The sequence below is a fragment of the Oryctolagus cuniculus genome, chromosome 8 (genome assembly GCF_051225735.1).
Source record: "Oryctolagus cuniculus isolate XC-2025 breed Fujian yellow rabbit chromosome 8, ASM5122573v1, whole genome shotgun sequence".
Taxonomy (NCBI): domain Eukaryota; kingdom Metazoa; phylum Chordata; class Mammalia; order Lagomorpha; family Leporidae; genus Oryctolagus; species Oryctolagus cuniculus.
In genome coordinates this window covers 41,539,276-41,565,148 of record NC_142874.1, presented here as the reverse complement: position 1 = coordinate 41,565,148, position 25,873 = coordinate 41,539,276, and the positions used below count along the sequence as shown (strand labels likewise).

General features: G+C 40.6%; 1 protein-coding gene and 1 pseudogene across 7 annotated transcripts in view; both read right to left on the bottom strand.

Moving 5' to 3' along the window:
- FBXW7 (F-box and WD repeat domain containing 7) overlaps nt 1–25,873 on the bottom strand; it is a 212,832-nt gene that overhangs the window by 171,306 nt on the left and 15,653 nt on the right. The window lies entirely within an intron of this gene.
- On the bottom strand, nt 15,116–15,242 carry LOC127483371 (U2 spliceosomal RNA; annotated as a pseudogene).

The following is a 25,873-nucleotide window of genomic DNA, read 5'->3' as shown; positions in this document are numbered from 1 at the left end:
TACCAAAAACCAGAATGAGAGAGTTTCAGGATACGGAGTCCTCAGAAAGAAATCTCAATTAGAGAAAGCTATACTTCCAGTCTCAATAATACACCAAATGTGGTGACCAGAAAATCCTCAACGAAATTTTATCCAGAAAGGATATATCAAAATCATTCTTTTAAATGAATTTTTCAGATACAATGAAAGAAAAATCTTTAGTACCAGTAGCACAGAAAACAATCTAAAGATTTCAAGTTGGCAATGTTCATTCCCTACGATGGTTTGTTGGTCTTAAGCCGTATTATTGACTTCTGACTCATGTTCAGGTTCCAGAGATGAGATCTTCGGCCCTTAGTGGAAGACTGAGAACTCGATCTCCTTTCTTCCTCCAAATACTAACACACACATGAAGCCAAGTCCCAGGAAGAGACCTAACTTAGAGTAGCCAAAAGAATCTATCATCAGAACTAAGAGTTTGGCAAGATTGCTGTATACACAATCAAGATACAAATAGCAATTTCTTTCCCATACTTATTGATTTATAATCATAAGCTATATACTGTTTACAATAATGACAAAACAAATCTAAAGAGTTTAGTAAAGAAAACAATATAATTGCTCGGAAAATAATTATAGAAGGGATGGTGCTGTGGCGTAGTGGGTTAAGTCGCCAGTTTGAGTCCTGGCTGCTCCACATCCCATTCGGCTCCCTGCTAATGGCCTGGGAAAGCAGTGGAAGATGGCCCAAGTGCTTGGGTCCCTGCACCCATGTGGGAGACCCCCATGAAGTTCCTGGCTTTTACCTAGCCAAGCTCTAGCTGTTGCAGCCATTTGGGGAGTGAACCAGGGGATGGAAGACCTTTCTCTCTGTCTCTCTCTGTAACTCTGCCTCTCAGATAAATAAATCTTAAAAAAAAAAAAAAAGTAATTATAGAGCACCACATAGGTATACAGACAACAATCATATAATATAATGGTGACAGTTATCACCCACTCCTATCTGTAAATTAAGTGAGATTTCAATAGCAATCCTAACAAAGTTTGAGGTTTATTTTTTGTTGGATTTTCTTTGGGGTGGTAGCAAAAATTTGACAAGCTGACCTAAAATTTTTATTGAGAAAAGATTCACTTGGTCAGATATTAATACAAACCCAAATGATTGTAATTAAAATATGATAATGACATGAAATCAGACAAATCAAATAAGACAATGGTACAGAAAAGAGACTCTAAAGGCCAGCACTGTGGAATAGTAGACTAAGCCTCTACCTGCAGCACCAGCATCCCATATGGTCGCCAGTTCAAGTCGGCTGCTCCTCTTCAGATCCAGCTCTCTGCTATGGCCTGGGAAAGCAGTAGCGGAGGGCCCAAATCCTTGGGCCCCTATACCCATATGAGAGACCCAGAAGAAGCTCCTAACTCCAAGTTTTGGATCAGCCCAGCTATGGCCGTTGCAACCATCTGAGGAGTGAACCTTTACTTCTGGGTGTAAAACCTTTCTTGGGCTGGCGCTGTGGTGCAGCAGGTTAAAGCCCTGGCCTGAAGTGTTGGCATCCCCTACAGGCACCGGTTCTAGTCCCAGCTGCTCCTCTTCCGATCCAGCTCTCTGCTATTGCCTGGCAAAGCAGAAGATGGCCCGAGTCCTTGGGGCCCCTGCACGCTGGTGGGAGATCTGGAAGAAGCTCCTAGCTCCTGGCTTCAGATCGGCACAGCTCTGGCCATTGCAGCCATCTAGGGAGTGAACCAACAGACAGAAAACCTCTCTCTTCTGTCTCTACCTCTCTCTGTAACTTTCTTTCGAATACATAAAATAAATCTTTAAAAAAAGAAAAGAAAAAAAAACCTTTCTCTGTCTCTCCCTTTCTCTATCTGTAACTCTACCTCTCAAAATAAATAAAATCTTCACAAAAAATAAAAGAAACTCTAAAAATCAACTCTCACAGTAAATAAAACAGTTAAGCAACGTTAAGTGAAAACACACCAACTAGAGAAGATATTTACCATATATACTACCAATATCCAGATTATAAAAAGAATTGCCACAAATCAATATAAAAGCAGCAGAAAAAAAATTACAGAGGACACAAAGAAGATTCACAGGAGACCCAAACAACCAAAAACCATGCAAAGATACCCAACCTAACTAGAATCAGTATAATGAAAACAGAAACTATGAAATTCCACTTCTCATCTCTCATATAGGCAAAAATTAGTGACTAGATAAAATTAAATGCCAATAAAGATAAGGAGAAACATGCTGGTGGGTAGAAAATACATCTCTACTTTTTTCTGGACATAGCAATACCTAGCAAAAACAAAGTGGCTCCTAGCTTGGCTATGCTGTGATTCAGCAATTCTTCTTTCAGAAGTCTATTCCAAATAAAAATACATGTTGACTAACTACTTATGTACAAGCATTACAATATTATTTGCAAAAAAGGCTAATTATTTCAGGTTGAAACTGGGCTTTATTCAAGATAGAAAACTAGGGGAAGCATATGGCTTCACAGTAAAGATGTTGGTTAGACACTCATATCCCATCTAATTGCCTGGGCTCAAATCCCAGCTCTACTCCAGATTCTAACTTTCTGCTACTGTACATCCTGGAAGGAAAATGACCACTTGAGTAGTGGGGTCCCTTGCCATCACATGGGAGACTTGGATGCAGTTCCAGGACCCTGGCTGTCACTCGGCCCAGCCCTGGCTATTGTGGACATTTGGGGAGTGAACAGAAGATCTCTCTCTCTTTCTCTCTATGTCACTCTGCCTTACAAATAATAAATGTTTAAAAAAAAAATAGAAGAATGAGAAGCAATTCAAAAGGTATAATAATTGTCAGTGCAGGTAAGAAAAAAATGGTGGTCAAGAGAGGTAGACCTCTGTGAAAGGAAAAAACGGACAATTTTCAGGTCTTTATTAGAAAAATAATACAGTTTGACAATAAACAAAATCCTTAAAATTAGCAAACGAATCAGGGCTTAAGCTGCAAACAACAGAGCCTACTTCAGGTAGTCTCAACAGTAAAGAATTTTATTAAAATATATTAGTAGACGAATTCTCCCTTGAGAGATTAAGAATCAGCCAGGGGAAATGCAGTTAGGAAAAATACCTAAGTCCTTCCACCAAACTGTTCTCACCTTTGAACCCTGCTTCCATGAAAGCTAAGCCTCGGACAATAAGACTTCCTCTAAAAAGCTCAATGTCTCACCACCTAAAATCCATATTAGGAAGCAATTCTAAGCAAGAGCTGCTACCGTGCGTGTCTCTCTTCTGAACTTAGGTCTTAACACTGATGCATCAGATCAACAAAGCCCAGCTCACAGGCCTGTGTCTTAGCTGTGTGAGGAAGCTGCCTTCTAACTTCTGAACCTCTATCATGCAAATTTCACCAACACTGATAGGCTATGAAATGCACAATCACAAACACAGACCAAGTCTTGGCCATCAAACAACATACATAAAATATTCCAAACTTCAAGCTCCAAACAAGATTCTCAAGACTAACAGATCATATAACTAAGCCTTGTGCAAACAAAACTCTCTAGGCTCCCCACAGGATAATGAGAATCAAAGTCACATCAGTTTCTGCACAAATTCCAATATCAGAATCTGTGAGTGAGGTCACTTTTCTGTGCAAGGCGGAGGGGACTTCTATTAATGCACAATTCCATAAAGAAAAGCTTAGATTCTACAAATCTGATTCAAGTCTAGGAACTGCGTGAAGGGCTACAGACAATTTCTGTGGTAGTTCAAGCCAGGCCTTCCCTAGTTAGAGCTAAAGTTTTCAATTTACACACATCAGGTAGGGCCTCACTGGGAAGCCCATCTACTTCAAAGCGAAGGATGTCAGGATCATCACCACAAGCGAAAAGGAGAATGCAGGCCAGTGCATCTCTGGTCATCATGCCTGTCACACTACCTAGTACAAAAGAAGTCTAGGGAAGTTGGAGCCTCCCTGGAACCCACCATCCCCCTCTGAAATCAAAAAGACATTACCAATAGAGTGTCTCCTCCTAGCCACAGACAACAGCAATTAGACTGCTTTTCATGCATGCTGGCACCACCCCAAAGTGTTTCTCATTATCTTGGTGAATGAAGTGTCTCTGGACCTCTTAGAGAACACTGGAGAGGGAACAGGCAAGTGAGTGTCAGTGAGAAATCCACTCCATCTGTTCTATTTCCCTTACTATTTTTACTTCTTCCTCTATATTATACCATTGGATTTTAGGTATGCACCTTCATTTGGTATAGGCCAAACGTCAGATCAATCAATGAAGCAAACAATTTAAATCACTCCTAGCTACTTAAGCTAAAACAAGGAATCCAGAGTCTTTGGTAACTGCACCACAGCATACACTCAGCCAAAAGCAGAAATCAACGCTATCTGTCTCTCTCCCTCCCCCTTTCTCTGTCAGAACTCATTTCTACACATGTTCCTGAAGATTTTGCTGATACGATAGCAAAAGTCTTTTTTTTTTTTTCAAAGTCCATATATAATCCTTGTCTGCTCAGTTTGACTCTGCAAAGGTACAGCATTGTGACATCTGGTTCCAATTACTGGTCTGGAAACAGTAAGGATTATGGGGAAGGGGAGCAGAAAACTGGCTTCCCTCTGAGTAACTCTCAAATAAGGTTGTTATATATCTTCAGAGAAGACAAGGAAGGAGAGCTTCTGCCAACAAGAGATACTCAAAGTTCAGCGATCATAAGTACCATGTGCCAGTAATTCCACATATACAGAAATTTACTCAAAATATCATTAGCAGCCATAAATATCACATCTGAGTATTTCTACACTATTATTCAATCTCCCAAATTTTCTTCAAATTAAGCCATATAGTACTTTTCTATTTTGTTATTATGTTACCGTAAGTTTTAAATTTATTCATCATTGTAACCTCTGCACATTCCAGAGAGCATTACAGACTCAAATTTAAAAGCAACTGAACTTATGCCTCTAGAGGGCAGCATTTCTCAGAGGACAGCCAGGTTTGTCTGAAAAAAGAATACCACTGTTCAAGAACTCTCAGAAAGGAAGGATAAACCAGCTTCATCGAGTTTCCTTCTTGTACGATGTCTCTGAGCCTTTTATACATTCACATGGGTTGTGACTCTTCAATAGGGCATTATTGTAGCATACAATGTCCCTTCAAACTTAATCACAGAACTCCTGTCTACAAGGACCACCTCTAGTGGCCAATTCCACAGAACACACCTTGGAAACAATCTAGTGAGAAAATTCTCAAGAAAAGCTGCACCTCCTCCTTTATTCACAGACTTACTCTTCTGTTCTTTAAAGCAAATCTTCAGACATCTATCCTGTTATATCACAGATCATTTCTGAGAGCAGAAAAAAAATGGCAATAGCATACATTCATTCTGCAGAAGTCAAACTGTCTGGCTTGCTCAAATAACAGCAACCTAATAATAAAAAAAAAAAGTTGGTGATATGGCTAGCTGGGATATGGCCACTTCTAGCTTTAAAATTACAGAGAAGTTGAAATATACTTAATTTAAAAAAAAAAAACTGTATATGCATGCAAACTGAGATGATCAAACAGTTACTTCCACTAACAATCTTTTCAGTATCCAATGCATTGAAATTGTGTTTGCTGGGGCCAGCATTGTAACACAGCAAGTAAAGCCACTGCCTGCAATGCTGGCATCCCATATGAGAAGTGTCCTAAGCTGTTCCACTTCCAATCCATCTCCCTGCTAATGGCCTGGGAAAAGCAGCAGAAGATGGCCTAAGTGTTCGGGCCCCTGCAAACCACTTGGGAGACCTGGAAGAAGCTCCTGGTTGTGGCCTTCAGGACATGAACTAGCAGATGGAAGATGGAAGATCCTGATCACTCAATATCTCTCTCTCTCTTTCTCCCTCCCTCCACCCCCTCTGTAAATCTTTCAAATAAATAAATCTTTTAAAAAATGAGTTTTGGTTTAATTTCCAATACGCTAGCTATTAGCCACATCTGACTACTGAACACGTGAAATGTGGCTGATGCTACTGGGGAACTGAATTTTTTAATTAATTGTAACATAATCTAAATTTAAAAGCTGAATAGTATAAAATGTCTCTGTGCTAAACAAAATTCTATTGTTTTGGTAGTACTATAATTCACTGTAACTGCTGCTCTGCATATTATACTATGGATATACAACTATAGTGAGTCATTTCTAGTATTACATATAAAACTAATACTGAGCTAGTCAGTAACAATGAAATGATTCAATTGGAATGAATTCTTTTTCAACTCACAATATAACAACAGTGTGATACATTTACTTGAGTTTCTCTTACACAAATAATACAACTTGCAATGCCTATGTAAATTATAACTGATAACTAAATTGAAAGATTTTTATTACTACTTAACCTTTTAATTTTACTATCATTTGTATATAATTAGTTTTGTTTTCCCCTTAAAAATGAATGGACGCCCCCCCTAAAAAAGAATGGCCATAGCTTTGAAATTAAAAAGAAGGTGCTGTAGCAATGTAGAATCAGGTGGACACTGGGGCCGGCGCTGTGGCATAGAGGGTAAAGCTGCCACTTGCAGTGTCAGCATCCAATATGGGCACCGGTTCAAGTCCCAGCTGCTCCACTTCTGATCCAGCTCTCTGCTATGGCCTATAAAAGCAGTGGAAGATGGCCCAAGTGCTTGGGCCCCTGCATCCGTGTGGAAGACCTGGAAAAGCTCCTGGTTCCTGGCTTCTGATTGCCACAGCTCCAGCCACTGCAGCCATTTGGGGAGTGAACCAGCAGATGAAAGACCTCTTTGTCTCTCTCTCTCTCTCTCTCTCTCTTTCTCTCTCTCTGCCTCTGCCTTTCATATAAATAAATAAACCTTTAAAAAATAAAATAAAAGATTAAAGAACACCCAAATTTAAGAAATGCTGTCAGGGCAAGCAGTGTGGCACAGCAGGTTAAGCTGCTGCTTACAACAGCATTCTGTAACACAGTGCCAGGACTCTGCTTACAGCTAATGTGCCTTCCTGGGAAGGGACAGGAGGATGGTCTGAGTGCCTGGGCTCTTGCCACCCTGATGGGAGACCAGGATGGAGAGTTCCTGGCTTCTAGCTTTGACCTGGCCTGAACCTGATTGTTGCAGACATTAGGGGAGTGAACAAGCAGATGGAAGATCTCTCTCTATGTCTCTCCCTCTCCCTCTCCCTCCCTGTCACTCTGCCTTTCAAATAAATCTTTCTGGAAAAAAAAATTGTCAATACACAAGTTTTTAAAAAAATCAAATAGTGGCATGTTTTTAGTCTTTTGTATCTTCAAATAATTCCAGGTAGATACTGAAAAAATTCGTTTCACAAGACAGCCCTGATAGGAATTTGAAAAGTAGCCCAAGTTTCTCTTACTGTTTTAGTGCACTCTATGATACACATTGAAAATATTTGTGTTGAGCTTTCTGAAGCAGACTAGGAGAAGTATGTACACAGTTCCTAAAACTGTTCAGTATGTGCATGCCAATGATATGAATCCCAGCCACTTTACACGAACATCGAGAAAATAGAAGACAATACATTTAAAGAGCTTGCGCTCTTTGCTCACTGGTTGAGGCACAGAAGAATTTCACAAAAATTTACTCTGCAGTTAACTCTGATTCATGAAAGAAAAGCTTTTCATATTCAATAATCAAAAGAGAATCTGGCAATAGTCTTTCTGTTTTCTCACTTGTATCTCACTGCATATGAGCAAGGCTGATCTAAAGCACCAAAGAAAGGAAAAGTTTTGGCTACACAAGTATGAGAATTTAAAGTTGAAATCACAAATTAGTAATAATTTTATTCTGTTTTTCTAACATGAACCTATATATGTACACTTTAATTATAATTGGCAGTTGTGCTAATTAGCTGCAAAAATGACAAGAAATAGTTGAAGAACACTTTATTATACTGATAAAATTAGAGTTGTTTTTAAACATGATATTTTTTAAGACATTTATTTATTTGAAAGGCAGAGTTACAGAGAGGCAGAGGCAGAGAAAAAGGTCTTCCATCCACTGGTTTACTCCTCAGATGGCCAAAACTGCCAGAACTGGTCCCAGCCAAAGCCAATAAATAGCTCCTTCCGGATCTTCCATGCAGGTGCCCAAGGACTTGGGCCATCCTCTACTGCTTTCCCAGGCCAAAGCAGAGAGCTGTATCAAAAGTAGAGTAGCCAGGACTCGAACTGACACCCATACGGGATGCCCTCACTGCAAGCGGCAGCTTTACCTGCTACACCACAGCACTGGCCCCAAACTTATGATAGCCTTTTAATTTGATGTCAATACCAGTGAGTTGACAAAAGAATTAGTGAATTTACTTCACTTTATTGCAGTTGTAAAACCAATATGCTTTGTTTCAAAGTCCAGTGAATATCATGGAACCCTTGAACATTGCTAGTAAGAATGTAAAATTGAGTACCACTGTGGAAATTAGTCTGGCTAGTCTTCAAAAAACTAAACACGGATTTGACTCTGCAATTCCATTCCTAGATTAAAAAGCAGGACTCAGGGCCGGCGCCGCGGCTCACTAGGCTAATCCTCCGCCTAGCGGCGCCGGCACACCGGGTTCTAGTCCCGGTAGGGGCGCCGGATTCTGTCCCGGTTGCCCCTCTTCCAGGCCAGCCCTCTGCTGTGGCCAGGGAGTGCAGTGGAGGATGGCCCAGGTGCTTGGGCCCTGCACCCCATGGGAGACCAGGAAAAGCACCTGGCTCCTGGCTCCTGCCATCGGATCAGCGCGGTGCGCCGGTCGCAGCGCGCCGGCCGCGGCGGCCATTGGAGGGTGAACCAACGGCAAAGGAAGACCTTTCTCTCTGTCTCTCTCTCTCACTGTCCACTCTGCCTGTCAAAAAAAAAAAAAAAAAAAAAGCAGGACTCAGATACTTGTATGGCAATTTTTACTGCAGCCTTATTCATATAGCCAAAAGTGGAAACACCCCACGTATTCATCAACAAAAGATGAATTAACAAAATGTGGTCTATACATAAGATGGAATATGATTCAGCCTTAAACAGGAATGAAGCTTAGATGGATGCTACAATGCAGGAACCCTGATAACATGGTAAATGAAATAAGCCAGACACAAAGGAAAAATAGCATATGACTCCACTTACATGAAATATCCAAATTAGATAAATGCATAGATACAGAAACAGATTATAGGTTAGCAAGGGCTAGGGAGAGGTGAGAAAGGAGAATTACTGATTATTGGGTACAGATTATCTGTTCAGGATGATGAAAAGTTTTGGAAATAATAGTTAATAGTCCACACAACACTAAAGAGAATTAATTAAATACTTAACTGTTTAAATGGAATATTTTCAACTCTATCATAAATCAGAATCTTAAAATGCTACATTTGACACTGTCATTTGATATGATATCTTATTAAACACAAAAATCCATGGCATTTTTAAAAATTCTCTAAACAGTTACTAAACACAAGATATGGCATGTCTGCCAGGAACTGTTTAGACAAATGGCCTTGATGTCAACACTTTTCAAATTCACACTGAACTACCATTAAACTACTGTCTATAAACATGCTAATACACACACACACACACACACACGTAAAACTTTTTATAGACTTTGGTTTACAAATACATCTCTTCAAAATATCGCACATTTCCTGAGAGCTAAGGAAAACAAGTAGTAAGGCACAGCACCTGAGTAAACTGGCTCTGCCCTCCTTCCACGGTCTGAAACAGTGTAAAGGAAATGTATACACTAGGACTTCTCCAACTTTAACAAGCACTAGAATCAGCAGTAGGGCTGGTTAAAATAACAACTGCTTCTGGATGGGTCCTAAGAAGTCTGCGCTAACCAGTTCCAAGGTTGATAATGGCATGTAACCACACTTTGAGAATCACTGGTAAAGATAATTTACAGATAAAACTAAGATGAATGGATAGGCAGTATGAATGAATTATGTGACATCAAAACAACATAATCTAAAATGTTTCTAGCCTGACTTAAAGAGTCAAACATCCAGGCAGGCATTTGGCACAGTTATCAAGTTCCCACAAGTCTGAGTCAAGTCCTTGCTACTCTGTTTCCAATCCAGCTTCCTGCTAATGCACACTCTGGGAGACAGCAAGTGATGGCTCAAGTACTAGGATCAATGCCACCCACAAAGGAGACCCAGATTGAGTTCTGGGTCCTGGTTCCAACTTGGGCAATTGCAGGCATTTGGAGAGTGAACCAGCAGATGGAGCATTTCTCTCTTTTCCTATCTCCCTCTCTCTTCCTCTTTGCACTCCTCTCTCCTTCTCCTCCTCCCTCTCTCCTCTTTCAAATAAAAAATAAAAATAATCTTTAAAATTTTTAAAAATAAGGGGCGGGCATTGTGGCCCAGCAGGTTAAGCCACTGCCTATGTTGCAGGCATCCCATATGGGCACCAGTTCCAGCCCCAGCTGCTCCACCTCTGATCCAGCTCCCTGCTAATGACCAACTCCTTGGAGTTTCAGGCTCCTGGTTTCAATCTGGCTCAGCTCTGGCCACTGAGGCCACTTGGGGAGTCCATCAGTAGATGGACTCTCCCTTTCTGTCTCTGTCTCTAACTCTGCCTTTCAAATAAATAGGTAAAAAAATATTTTTAAACATAAAATAAAATTTTAAAATAATGATCAAATATCTAGGAACTGATGGCTTGGAAATAATGTTCCACAATGTTCTCTTTTCTAGCCATCTAGACTGCAAAACTGAAATTCCTGTTTGTGACAGGGATCTAAGGTACATAATATATATTAAGAGCAAATTTGGGGGGGCCGGCGCCGCGGCTCACTAGGCTAATCCTCCGCCTAGCGGCGCCGGCACACCGGGTTCTAGTCCCGGTCGGGGCGCCGGATTCTGTCCCGGTTGCCCCTCTTCCAGGCCAGCCCTCTGCTGTGGCCAGGGAGTGCAGTGGAGGATGGCCCAGGTGCTTGGGCCCTGCACCCCATGGGAGACCAGGAAAAGCACCTGGCTCCTGGCTCCTGCCATCGGATCAGCGCGGTGCGCCGGCCGCAGCGCGCCGGCCGCGGCGGCCATTGGAGGGTGAACCAACGGCAAAGGAAGACCTTTCTCTCTGTCTCTCTCTCCCACTGTCCACTCTGCCTGTCAAAAAAAAAAAAAAAAAAAAAAAAAAAAAAAAAAAAAGAGCAAATTTGGGGGCCAGAGCTGTGGTGCAGTGGGTTAACGCCCTGGCCTAAAGCGCTGGCATCCCATATGGGCGCCAGTTCGAGACCCCGCTGCTCCACTTCTGATCCAGCTCTCTGCTGTGGCATGAGAAAGCAGTGGAGGAGGGCCCAAGTTGGGCCCGTGCGCCCGCGGGGAAGTCAAGGAAGAAGCTCCTGGCTCCTGGCTTCAGATCGGCGCAACTCAGGCCATTGCAGCCACTGGGGAGTGAACCAGCAGATGGAAGACCGACCGACCGACCGACCGATCTCTCTCTCTCTCTCTCTGTAATTCTTTCAAATAAATAAATAATTTTTTTAAAAAAAAAGAGCACACTTGGGGCTGGCACTGTAGCACAGAAAGTTAAGCCTCTGCCTGGCAGTGTTGGCATCCCATATGGGTGCCAGTTCAAGTCCAGGCTGCTCTGCTTCCAATCCAGCTCACTGCTTCTGTGCCTGGGAAAGCAGTGAAGGATGGTCCAAATGCTTGGGCCCCTGTACCCATGTGGGAGACCCACAAGAAGCTCCTGTCTCCTGGCTTCAGCCTGGCCTGGCCCCTGGCTGTTGTAGCCATTTGGGGAGTGAACTAGCAGATGGAAGATTGAGCCATCTCTGTCTCTCTCTGTCTCTGTCTCTCTGTCTCTGTCTCTCTGTCTCTCCCCCCCTCCCTCTTCTCTCTCTGTCCCTGGCTCCTTCTCTGTGGCTCTTACAAATAAATAAATAAATCTTAAAAAAAAAAAAAAAAGAGCAAATGCGTGTTATGGAAACTGAGCAGAAAAGACTTTGTAGACATCATAAAGCCTAAGAAAAAATGTATTGTGATCAGATGGCCAATCTATCTCCCATATGAAAGTGTACTGAGAGTCCCAAAAATCAGAACAAGTCAAGAAAAAATTCTGAGAACACCACACTAAATAAATAAATAGTGGATCTAAACATCTAAAGAAGGATCATAGAAAAGTTTCTTAAATTGCTATTATCAAATAAAAGCAAAGGAAAATTTCAATTGTGTTTCCATGAAATGACCTATTTGGCACAATATAACTTGTGGAAAAATCCCTCCTGGAGTAATTGGTACAAAATGAATGTGCTGGCAACTAATCAGAAACTGCTGCAAAAATAATTATTGGGTATAAATTAATTTCTGTATGACAGGGCTATGTGTTCAGGTTATCCAAAGTCATTTTAAGATAGAATTTGTAAAGACGTTGAGATATATCACAGGGCGGGGGTGGAGGGGAGCTGTCCAATCTTCACCAAAAGGAACCAACATCCCAGCGTGACACGGCTGATTTCAGGGTTGGAATAGAGAAACTGTAAGCTGAGCCTGGAACATCCTGTGCTGTGACAACGCATATCCTCCAAAATCAATGGAGACATGTCCAAAGGACCACGAACCTCGCTGCAGAGGCTCTGAAGGACCAAATCTGGGATAATTAGGGCATCAAAATAAATGACATTAATAGATGACATCCACAGAATAAGAGTCTATGAGCACAAGTGATATAAGTAGAAAAAAAAACCATGAGTTTATTTTGATATACATAAAAAATACACAAATACATAAGAAAGGAAAGTCACTCCTGGAGAATAACTAATAAATGTAGAAGGAATGATGGAAATAATATATTACCATGACTGATGGCTCAAGTAATTGGGTTCCTGTCACCCACACTGGCAGCCTGGACTGCATTTCCAACTCCTGACTCCAGCCTAGGCCCAATCCCAGCCATTTGTAGGGTAAACCACAAGACACAAGCTCTCTTTCCCCCTCCCTCCTTCAAATAAGTAATAACTTACAATTTTTTTAACATTTGTTTATGTATTTTTTGAAAGTCAGAGTTAGAAAGAGGGAAACACCCCCCCACACACATACACAGAGAGAATCTTCCATCTGCTGGGTCACTCCCTAGATGGCTGTAATGACCAGGGTACGGCCAGGCTGAAGGCAGGAGCTTCATCAGGGTGGCAGGGTTACAAGTACTTGGACCATTGTCCACTACTTTTCCCAGGCCATTAACAAGGAACTGAATTGGAAGTGGAGCAACTGGAGCACAAACTGATGCTGGCGTCAGCATTGCAAGCAGTGGCTTTACCCACTAGGCCACAATGCTGGCCCCTAAATTAAAAAAAAAAAAAAAATGAAAAACACTATAGCAACATTAATTTCAGGAAAGAATAATCTACAAAAGTTAAAATTAAAGAGTATGATGAGAAATAAGATAATTTTAACATAGTCAAAGTACTTTCCATAGGATACTTATTAATTCCAAAGTAACAGAGTAAATATAGTGGACAAACATGCCTGATACCAACTGAACCAAGTGAACAAAGTAAATGCCATCAGTAATTCCACAAATCAGTATCACGTGCCTCTTAAAAGAACCATAATAACATCACTGATTTGGTATTCTTAGCCACAAGTGCTTACCATTAATTGAATCATAGAGAAATGCCAAACAGAAATTGAGGGACATCCTACAAAACTACTAATCAGTACTCTTGAAAAGTGTAACAGTCGTGAAAGACAGACTGTGAAATTATTCCAGCTGCAAGAAAAGAAGGAGGCATGATAACTAAAATGCAGCATATGATCGATCCTCTACTGGGTTCAGAACCACAGGAAGGACAAAGGTAAGACAATTATGGAAATCTGAATAAGATCTGCAGACTAGATAATGGTGTTTTTCACTATTAATTTCCTGATTTTGATAACTGTACTGTCACTATATAAGATGATAACTTCAGGAAATCTGTATGATGAATTAATGGGAACTTTGAACTATTTTGCCATTTTTTTCCTGAGTCTAGGAAGGAAAGTAAAACCAACAATTAAATAAAACAAAACTGGTAAGTTAGAATAATCTTATTTTTCATATAATATCAAATTATTAGAATATCTATAAAGAAACTATTCCTGTTAATGGAGACTTTCATAATGATAATAAACAAAATGACATGTTCTAGAGTAGATATTGAGGTTAACAGACTAAACTATCATTGCCTCCTATGAAAACGATGAAGGGATAAAGTAAATTTAAAAAAATCAGAAATGGGGCTGGCACTGTGGCATAGCAAGTAAAGCTGCCACGTGCAGCACTGGCCTCTCACATGGACAGTGGTTCGAGTCCCAGCTACTCCATTTCTGACCCAGTTCCCTGCTAATGCACCAGGAAAGCAGTGGAAGATGGCCCAAGTCCTTGAGCTCCTGCACCCACTTGGAAGACCTGGAGGCAGCTCCTGGCTCCTGGCTTCAGGTTGGCCCAGCTCCAGCCACTGGGGCCATCTGGAGAGTAAACCAGCGGATGGAAGATCTCTTCCTCTCTCTCTCTCTCTCTAACTCTGCCTTTCAAGTAAATAAATAATTTGTTTAAAAAAATCAGAAATAATCTTACATAATTCCTTCCAGTTACAACAGTACTTGCCAACTAAAACCAGTACCACTGCCTTAATGAAGCTTCTTTTTAATCAGTAATGTATACAGTTGTAACAAAAAGACATCACAATGGGACAAAGGGATCAAGAAAGCCAGAACTATCATTCAATGGATTCTTACATCCAAAATATCAACAGCACTCTTATTGACACATACCCCCTACAGAGAGTGAACACGGTGACAGCGGTCAACAATGGACAGTCCATTTGTTACTGTTATAAAACAGCCCGAGAGGCTCAGATCTGCAGACTAGTTTGTCAAGGAAGGTTAAAGAGTTTATTATAAGTCACATGCCCATTTAGGTAAATGAACTGCAAACTTGGGTTCTCCTGAGCCCTTTAAGATGTGGGGGCATGAGGGAGAGGAGCAATGATGATAAAGCAGGCTTTCCTATATAAAGTCATTAAGAAACATTCTCAACAATCATAATTGGGTAGCATGTACACAAAGTAATTCACCGCAGAATGTTTTTCATACTTAAAGAAAATGAGGAAAACCCAAACATCTAGGAGTTCAATTACAAAACATCTCACCATTTTGGAAGAAGAGTTTAAAAAAATGAATTTAACAGCTCTCGTCAATAAGCACTAAGTTATAAGGAAGGTATAGCTTTACTACTAAATTCCACTCAAAACTACACTTGATCTTAGCCAAAAGGCCAAGAAGCGATAAATTCCACTCAAAACTAACAAAGAACTTTCACCCACTGACGATTCAACATTCAAGCAAAGTTGTCTGAGTACAGCTCTAGTACTAAATTTCTAGAAGTCTGCTGATTCTAAAGACATACACATTTTATATGGATAGATTTTGTCAAACTGCTTTCCAAAAAGGCTTCATAAATTTACTCTCAATGAGAGTAATTTTCACCCACATTCAAAAACCCTAGTTACCATCAAAAATTTTCCTATTTATGAAAGATAACATTTTTACCCCTTTTTTATTTTATTTGTGTTTATTTTATTTATTTGAAAGGCAGACATTCAGAGAGAGAGCTCTGAACTGTTGGTTCACTCCCCAAATACCTGCAACAGCCAGGGCCAGGCTGCAGCCAGGAATTCAATCCACATCTCTGGCATAGGTGTTAGGGACCCAGCCATTTCAGCCATCCACTGCTGCCCCACTAGAGTGCACGTTAACAGGAAGGTGGAACTAGAAGTGGAGCTGGGACTCAAATTCAAAAGCATTCTGATACGGGAAGTGAGCATCCCAAGCAGCACCTGAACCTCCACCAAATGCCTGCCCCTCTCATCTTCAGAGCAAGTCAAAAATGCGGGAGAGAGGTGGAAGTCAAAGACTGACTATATACTCCAGCCGCAGGCTCCGCATAACACAGGCAAGGGCACAATTAGATTTTCTACAACTAAAAACATACTCAGAAAGCTATTAAAATGACCCAAGATAATTTTAGGGGACAATTACAGAAAAATGGAAAAGATGTGATTTTTAAAAAAATACAACTGGGGCCAGCACTGTGGCATAGTAGGTTGAGTCCCCACCTGCAGCATCAGCATCCCACATGGACTCCAGCTCAAGTCCTGGCTGCTGCATTTCTGATCCAACTCTCTGCTCTGGGCCAGGGAAAGCAGTGGAAGGTGACCCAAGTGCTTGGGGCCCTGTAACCACATGGGAGACCCAGAAGAAGCTCCTGGCTCCTGGCTTCGGATTGGCCCAGCTCCAGACGTTGCAGCCATCTGGGAAGTGAACCAGCAGATGGAAGACCTCTCTCTCTCTCTCTCTCTATCTGTGGTCTGCCTCTCTGAATAAACAAATTTCTTTAAAATATAAAAAATAAAACTTCGTGATTACGCTCACTGAATTCAGTTTGTTTAATTTCAAAAAAGGCTAACTTTATGAAGTCCTTCTAATAATACATAGCTTTAATTTTTAATATATTTTTATGTAAAGAGTAAAGCAAAAAAAAAATGTTTTCCCAGATGATTAAAAAGTTGTTAAAACAAACTTACCAACTTAACCACCTATTCTCCCACCAACTTAAAATGCTCACTTTGACACGTATTAAACTCCTTAAATATACTGGAATCTCTAAGAATTTCATTCAAATCTCTCCTTGAGTGTTTACTGTCACTTCAGGATATATTTTAGTATCAGAAATAGTTCTTTTGAAAACTGAAAAGCGCATTTAGAGGCTTCAGAATGCAAAGCTTCTGAAACTACTGATCTAGAAAACAATGACTAGGCTTCTATATTTCTCTCTAAAAAGAAGTTGGTGTGATTGCTCTCCTGCTTTGCTCATCAAATGTCATACAGACAGGACAGAAAAGACAGAGCTCTTTTGAAATCAGGAACACCTGGGTTAGCATCCTAACTCTGCCCCCATTACACTGGCTATATGACCAGAGGGAATTAAAATTTCCCACGCTTGGAGCAGCACCTTTCCCCCACTGGAGTGTCTGGATTCAATCCCTGGCTCCAGCTCCCAGGTCCAGTTTCCTGCTGATGCAGACGGAGGGAGGCAACAGTGCTGGCTGAAGTAGTGAGGTTCCTGCCACCAGTGTGAGGACATGTACTGCTACCAGCATCTCCGCTCATCCCAAGCACCACCCAGCATACATGGATGCACCAGTGGATGCGGGTTCTTGTTCTCTCGCATTCATTTTCTCTCTCTCTCTCTCTCTCTCTCTCTCACCACTGGATGAGGGTTCTTGTTCTCACGCATTCATTTTCTCTCTCTCTCTCTCTCTCTCTCTCTTGCTCTCGCTCTCTCGTTCTCTCTCTCTCTGACTTCCTCTCAAATAAATTTTTAAGATTTTTAAAAAATTTCTTGTGTGCCATTTTTCTCATCTATAAATAAAGTTTAAAAAAATCGTTTCCATTTTCCCATTTATATTTCCTTATCTCTCTTTTTTGCTTGTGTTTCACTTCTGTTTTTTATTTATTTGAAAGGCAGACAAAGATCTCACATCTATTGTTTCACTCCCCAAACAGTCAGGGCTGGGTCATCCAGATGGGTGATAGCGACCAAAATACTGGGCCATCACCTGCTACCTCTCAGGGTGTGCATTATCTGAAAGCAAGAATTTGGAGTGGAGCTAGAACTCAAACCCAGACATTCCAACATGGGACACAGGCAATCCAAGCAGTATCTTAACCACTATACCCCATCTTAACTCTTTTTCTAAAGAACGGGTAACCAAATTCAAGTGGATATATCTTTTGATCCAGGAATTTCATTTTTGGAAAACTACCCTACAGAAATATTGGCATATTTTTCAAATGCTGTATATGTAAATGTATTCACTACAATACTATCCGTATTAACAGGAGTGAGATAAAACCCAAATGTCCCATCAAAAGAGGACTACTTTCAAAGCAATGAAATACTACTACTATGGGAAAGATGAAAGTCCTTAATATGCTAATATTAAGTGATCTCTAAGATATATAATGAAATGAAAACAGTATCTTTTCTGTAAAGTGTGAGAGAGTAATACTACATTCAGTATTACATTCGGTAATACAAACTTGCATTTGTTTTTATAAGTGTGTGTGTGTATGTAAGACATTCTGGAAATATTTAAAGTATATATAAACATACTTCATTTTTACTATCTCAGACATGTCAAAAGAAGAAAAAGACTAATTCCATCTGGATTAGGAAAAAAAATCTGAAGTCTTATAAAATACAAACTACTAGTAGTATTAAGCAGAAAATGAGTGATTTGAATGAGTTCCAAAGTATCAAAGACTGATATAAATAAAGTCTTTTTTTCTACATGATATGAAAATGACTATTTCTGTTTGACATTATAGACAAGTGGAGAAAAGAAAAATGTTTTATTATGTTTCTTCTTTAGTGTAATACTTGCCTTCTTCAAATATTCCAGACTATATATATTGGTTAGTTTCTCAAAGTATAACTTCATTATTAAAAATTCATATCATAGGTATTTAACTGACAAAGGTATATTATCTACATAATCAATAATTTATACATAGCACATATTTGGGAGATACTATAAAGCAGTGCAATGGAAAATAAGAGAAGGAAAGTAGCTTGAGGTTACACCCTTCTAAGGGTTTGAATATAAGCTAAGTATTATGTTGTACAGACAACAGGGACCCACTGAAAGTTTGGACAAGAATGAGGAAGATACAAAGAAAGTAATGTTCTTGAAGAAAGAACATGATCTCAAACACTAGGGGATTATTCATGGTATCTAAGAACTGGATACAATCCAAAAATCTATCATCTGATGAACGGATAAACAAAATGTGGAATGCCCATACAATGGAATATTATTCAGCCCTTAAAAAGAATGCTGTACTGATACACGCTGCAACACAGAAGAACTTGAAAACATGCTATGTGAAGGGAGCCAAACACAAAAGGCCATACATAATATGACAGCATTCCTATTAAATATTCAAAATAAGTAAGGACATAGAGATAAAAAGTAGATTTTATTGGTTGCCAGGGGATGGAAGGAAGTTGGGAAGGGAAATGGGAAGTGAGTTCTAATGGGCCCTGGGTTTCTTCTGGGGGGAATGAAAAGGTTCTGTAATTAGCGTTGGCTGCACAGCGTAATAAAAACCACTGAATTATATACTTCTGGTCTATCAGTGATATCTCAACAATAACAAGTATAAAAGATTACAGGTAGGAAAAATAGTTAGAAAGCAAATCCATGAGTTTAGCAAAGGGTACGTCAGAGCCATCAAGGCTTATCCCAATCCAGGGAGTACCATTCAGATAGTTCCCGAGTTCCAGAGAACTCCACTCAGATACCATGAAGAAGATACAGCCTAGAAAATGAAAATGCCTTAGTTTGACAGTAAACAGCTGAAAGGACTGGAGTGGGTGTTGTGGCACAATGGGTTAAGCTGCCCCTGTGACACCAGCATCCCTTATCCGAGCCCACTTCCCTTCCAGTTCCCTGCTAATGTGCCTGGAAAAGCAGTGGACAAGGGTCCATGGACTTGAGCCCCTGCTGTCCACATGGGAGATGCAGATGGAGTTCTGGGATCCTGACTTCAGGATCAGTGTCCCACGCAGCATCTTAACCCTGTGCCAAAGGCCTGATCTTAAAGTGGCCCCAATTCAGGATATTGTAGCCATTTGGGAAGCGACCCAGCAGATGGAAGATATATTCATTCTAGCGCCCTCTCCACTCAGCCTTCTAAATAAATAAATAAATTATAAAAAGAGCTAAAAAGAGGCTCCTGGCTCCTGGCTTCAGATCAGCTCAGCTCTGACTATTGTGGCCATCTGGGGAGTGAACCAGCAGATGGAAGACCTCTCTCTCTGTCTTTACCTCTTCCTGTAGCTCTGCCTTTCAAATAAATAAAATAAATCTTTAAAAAAAAAATCTGTTAAAGCTAACTTCTCATAGAATCCACAAGATTTTTAAGAGAAAAAAGACAGTTCATGATCGACTTCTGCACTGTTAAATAAGGTAGCCATTAACTAGTGACCACTTCAAATGTGACTGAATCCAAATTAAGATGCTCTGTAAATATAAAATATACACTGAATTTCAAAGATTTAGTTTTAAAAATATTTTTTCCTTTGAAAGGCAGATAGACAGGGCTCTCCTAGTCACAGGTTAACTCCTGAAATGACCACAACAGCCAGGGGCTGGGAATGCAATCCAGAGGTCTATGCGAGTGGCAGGGACCCAAGTACTTGAGCTATCACCTGCTGGCTATTGGGCTAGGAAGTGAGACAATGGAGCCAAGGCAGGACTGAAACTCGGGCATTCTAAAATGCAACTGGAGTGTCCCACGCAGCATCTTAACCTTGTGCCAAAGGCCTGATCTTAAAGTGAAAGTTTATAATATTTCAGTAAGTTTCACAGCTTTCATGTTGACTCTGTGCTGAAACAATGTTTAGGGGGCTGGTGTTGTGGCATAGGAGCTGGGCCCTTGCATGCAACACCAGCATCCTAAGTGGGGATTCAAGACTCAGCTGCTCCACTTAAATCCAGCTCCCTGCTAAAATGCCAGAGAAGGTAGTGGAGGATGGCCCAAGTGCCTGAGCGCCTGCCACCCATGTGGGAGAACCAGATGGAGTTCCAGGCTCCTGGCTTTGGCCTAGCTCAGCCTTGGCCACTACAGTCATTTGGAGATCGAACCATTAGATGGAAGCTATCTCTCTCTCTCTCTCTCTCTCTCTCTCTCTCCATAACTCTGCCTTTCAAATAAATAAATAAATTTTTTTTTTAATTTGGATATATTGTGTTAAGTAAGCTATACTGTAAAAATTATGTCAATTATTTCTCTTTCTTAATATAGCTACTACAAATTCAGATTTAGGTATCTGGCTTGAGTTCTATTTCTACTTCACTATTCTGTTTTAAATATTTAGATGGCAGCAAAATGAACTCTATGGGTGCTTCAAACTGAGTCCTGCTTCATTCCCTTTCTCCTTACGCTCCAGGAAACAAGACTTCCCAGAGTGTTTTCTGCACTGGAAAACACTGCACTTACCAAGCAGCACGAAATAACCAGAAGTGTAAGAAGTGACCAGACGGGAAATCTTTCAATCTTTATAAAATTCAAGCTATGAATTCTCAACAAGAAAAACTAAGATGAGTACATTTTGAGATTCTCAAGAGGGTGTGGTGATCTTCAGTGGCAGGGGAAAAGCCTCAGACAGTAACAACTATGAAAATTTTTAGTTTAGAATCTCCAACTGAAAATTATCTGTTCATGGCCCTGCAAAGACATAAAAGTAGAAAAATTGAAGGCAAAGCTATCAAGCACATACGGTTTAGGAGAGTCAGCTCTGGGTAAGCTGCAGAAAACTATGTGGGCAAGGCAGAGGTCAAGAACATCCAAGAACTGCGCTCCGAGAGCCTCAAGGAGAATCTTCTTATCCCACACTAGTGGACTAAACTAGCAGGTCTCCAAGACTGAACGGATCTGAGAGCACAACAATTAACAACAGCCTGCTTCCATCTCCTTTTTACCGCCACTGGTTAAGATACCAGAAAACAAATTAAACTCCAACATAAAAAGTCGGTCGGTGATGGCCAGAGGCTGAGGGCACGGGGAAGGACTGACTGAAAAGGAGCACAGGAATCCTCTGAGGGTGATGGAAACGTCTCTGTTGCATGACTGTTCATAGGGACACACAAGTGTCAAACTCACCAAGCTGTACTGGACATGCATGCAGCTTCCTGTATATAAATTATCTCAATGAATTTTATTGAAAATAAATAGGGAACCAAAAAAAAAAAAAAAAACCAGTGTTGCTTTGACAATGACTATTTGCTCATAGCAAAGCTGCCATTTCGTGTGTATGTACATATTTGGTCACAACAGTTTATCTTAACTTTTAATAAAATCTACACATTTTCAAGACATATGACAAGTTTAATTCTCAATTTTAACCATCCCTTAAAAAGACTACACTATGATTCAGTACTAAAACAAAAAAATGTTTGCCAAAAAAGCACAAAACAGCAGTGGAGAATAAATTTTATATTTGTGAAGCAAATATTTATGGTTGGAAGTCTTACCCAATTCCTTTCTCTGCAATGCTAACATGCATTAACAATGCATTGTATTGTCTTTTAATCCAGTGTTTTTCTTTCTTACACATAAAATAACAATTTATCTTAACAATTAATGATGTGGAAAGCAGGATTCTAAGATGGCCCCCAGGATTCCCACACCTTGGTGTGCATGCCTTCTCTCAGTTATTCAATTAAATAGTAACTCTGGTGCTGCTATGAAGGAATTCAGAGATATAATTAAAGTCTCTAAGCAGATGACTTGCAATTAGGAATATTATCAGGCTAAGCCTGACCTAAAGAGATCAGCTCTTCAAAGAAGGCATGCAGATGCCAAGGGAGAGAGATTACCCTACTGTCCTTCGAGTAGCAATCTAACATACTGGGAACTGCCCATGGAGAGGGTCAGATGGCAAGAACCTGGGAGGGCCCTCTAAGGAGCATGGATTGGTCCCTGGCTGACAGCCATCAAGACCAAAGGAACATCAGTAGTGGACCCACAAGGAATTGGATTCTGTCAACAACCAGGATCTCACAAGAAATGGCAGGCCCAGATGATACCTTGATTTTACCCTGGTAAGACTCTGAGGAAGGATTCACTAAACTATACCCAGAATCCTGACTAATAGATATTGTCAGATAAGCTGTGCTGTGCAGCAATGGTACACTAATAGAGATGAATTTGATTTGAGAAAAGTTAATTGAAATCATTTCTCTTAAAAACTACCAGTTTTTATCATTAAAACAATGTCTAAGTGATTAACTCAATGTCTCAAGTCAGCAGAATAAGCAGAAAGCCAACCCACGTCTCCAGGTGGGTGGCAGGAACCCAGTCACTGAAATCATCACCACTGCCTCCCAGGGTCTGCACAGCAGGAAGCTGGAGTCAGGACGAGTCCGGTATCAACCCCAGTGCTCTGCCATGGACACAACTGTCCCAACCACTAGGCTAAACGTCTGCCCCTGCATGTAACTTGATAATACTTCACAAAAATACAAAATTAAATTACTGGAAAGGGTAAAATTAAAATACATATCACAGCAATTACAAATATAGTATTTAAAATATAACCAAGAGAAAAGAGAAAATCTATCACAAAACATTTTTAGATGCCAATACTCAGGCTTAACACTTTTTATAGCAACAAAATAAAATTACAGAAACTCATTTTTTTTTTAATTCAAGAGAAAGAGAGAAAAGTGGAGGGCAGGGGAGGAGTTGGAGACAAAAAGGGAACAGGCACACAAAGTTCCCATCTGTTGGACACAAGCTGACCAGATCTGGAGCCTGGAACACAATCCAGATCTCCCCACAAGGGAGGCACAGACCCAGCTTACCTGAGTCATCACCCACTGCCTCCCAGGATCTGTAGTGGGAGGGGCTGGAATCAGGAGCCAGAGCTGGGAACTGAACCTGGGAAGTGGGCATCCATTGTCATCTAAGTAGGTGCCCCTGCCACCCATGTGGGAGACTGAGAGGAAGCTCCTGGCTCCTGACTCTGGCCTGACCCAGCCCTGACCGCTGTAGCCATCTGGGGAGTGAACCAGGGGATGGACGATCTCTTCCCCGCTGCCCACTCTGTAACTCTGACTTTGAAGTAAATAAATAATTTTTTTTTTAAAAGCGACAACATAATGTCTCTTCAGAGATTACTTTAAAAGGTCTACTTTCGTTTTGTTCCCTTCCATTCATTTATTAACATACTATATGCCTACCATGTGGCAGGAATGTTAGCCATTTAGGGGAGGAAGCATTAAAAGAAAAGATGAAGACAGGATCCTTGCCATCAAACAACTGACAGATCAGTGAGTCAGATAAACACAAATAAAGATCTTAAGTGCTACAAAAGCCTGAGACACTTGTTGTTAATCAGAGGGGAAAATAACTAACTCTACTTAATCAAGACATGCTTCTTAGAAGAGACGATACTTAAGTAGGCTCTTAAGAGATAAATGTTTCCCCAGACAAAAGAAAAAGGGCATTCCGAGCAGAGGAAATGGTAAAATGCAGAGACAAATCCAAATGAAAGTGCAGCTGGCCCCCCACATCCGTGGGCTCCACATTCAGATTCTATACCCAAGGAGTCAATCATCAATGGTCCAAAGGATGCAGGAAAAAAAAATGCATCTTCACTAAAAATGTCCAGATTTTTTCTTACATTATTCCCTAAACAATGCAGTAGAGGGTGTATTTACATAGTATTTACATTGCACTAGGTATTGTAAGTAACTTAGAGACAATTTAAAGTATACAGGAGAATGTGCAAAGTATATATGCAAATACTATGTCATTTTATCTTAAGGATTTGCGCATCCATGGATTTTGGCATCTATAGGGCAGATGGGGGGGAGTGAGATGGAATAAACCTCCACAGGCACTGAGCACTCTCTCTCTCTTCATATATATATATATATATATATATATGTATGTATATATATTCACATATACACACACATTTATACAAAAAATACATTAAAGTATATACACATTCTGCATAAACATGGAGACACAGTTGGTGTTTAGATACAAATGAAGACAGAAAATGATGTGACTATTTTCCCAATTCTCCCAAAATGGTACGCCACTAACAATACTATGCATAGGAAAAAATTCAATCCAATTGCAGCCTTAGGGCATCAGCATTTAATTCTCGCTCACAAAAGTAAGGTGATAGTGGGCCTGTGCTGGGGCATAGTAGGCTAGGCTTCCACCTGCACTGCTGGCGTCCCATATGAGCACCGGTTCATGTCCCTGTTGCTCCTCTTCCGATCCAGCTCTCTGCTTATGGCCTGGGAAAGCAGTAGAAGATGGCCCAAAAGCCTGGGCCCCTGTACCCACGTGGGAGACCTGGAAGAAGCTCCCAGCTCCTGACTCGGATCAGCCCAGCTCCAGCCATTGCAGCCATCTGTGGAGTGAACCAGCAGATGGAAAACCTCTCTGTCTCTGCCTCTCCTTCTCTCTCTGTGTAACTCTATCAAATAAATAAATAAATCCTTAAAAAAAAAAAAAAAAAGCATTCTGAATGTTTTAATCATAAAGACATGATAAATACAAGGAGTCAGACATCTGTACCCTGACTGGACATTTCACAATGTATGTATGCAGCAAAACATCATATGTTGCCCCATAATATGTACCATGTCCATGTAGCAAAGATTGTCAAATTATCAAAAAGAAAATTAAAATTAAAATACACACACAAATTAAAGTAGTAAAATCTGCCTGGCATCCTTTCCTAATTATTGAAAAAAAAAAGTGCAATAAGCATTTTTAGATTACTTTTGGAGTACCTGCCCTCAAACGTTAAAGAAAAAAAAAATCACGAACTCTGTTAATTTTCCTGTATGCCTGTCTTTTAAAATGAATGCTCCATGAGGCCTATCCATGCTATGACACATCTTTATCAATAATCAGCATTTATACAGAATCGAAGTACCCTGCATAAAGGAAGTACCCAAAGGAGAAACAGAGCTTAATTACAGAGCAGGTTTCCCAACTTTGGCAATACTGGCATTGAGAACCAGGTAATTCCTGACCCTGGGTGCCGTGCCATACCATGTTCCCACCTGGCCTCTCCCCACTACAGAGTAGCAGTACTCTCCTCTCTCCTTCCTGCTCCTGGCCATCAGAAACATCTCCCCACATACTGCCAGACAGCTCGTGGCGACGCTGTCAGAGATTATCCGTTATGTGGCAGGCACTGTTTTGTGCTTACTATTTCATTTAAACCTAGCAACACAGTACCCACAGAATCCTACATATTATTGCTTTCCACATGTTACAGATAAAGAAACTGAGGCAGGAAGAGGTTAAACATCTTGC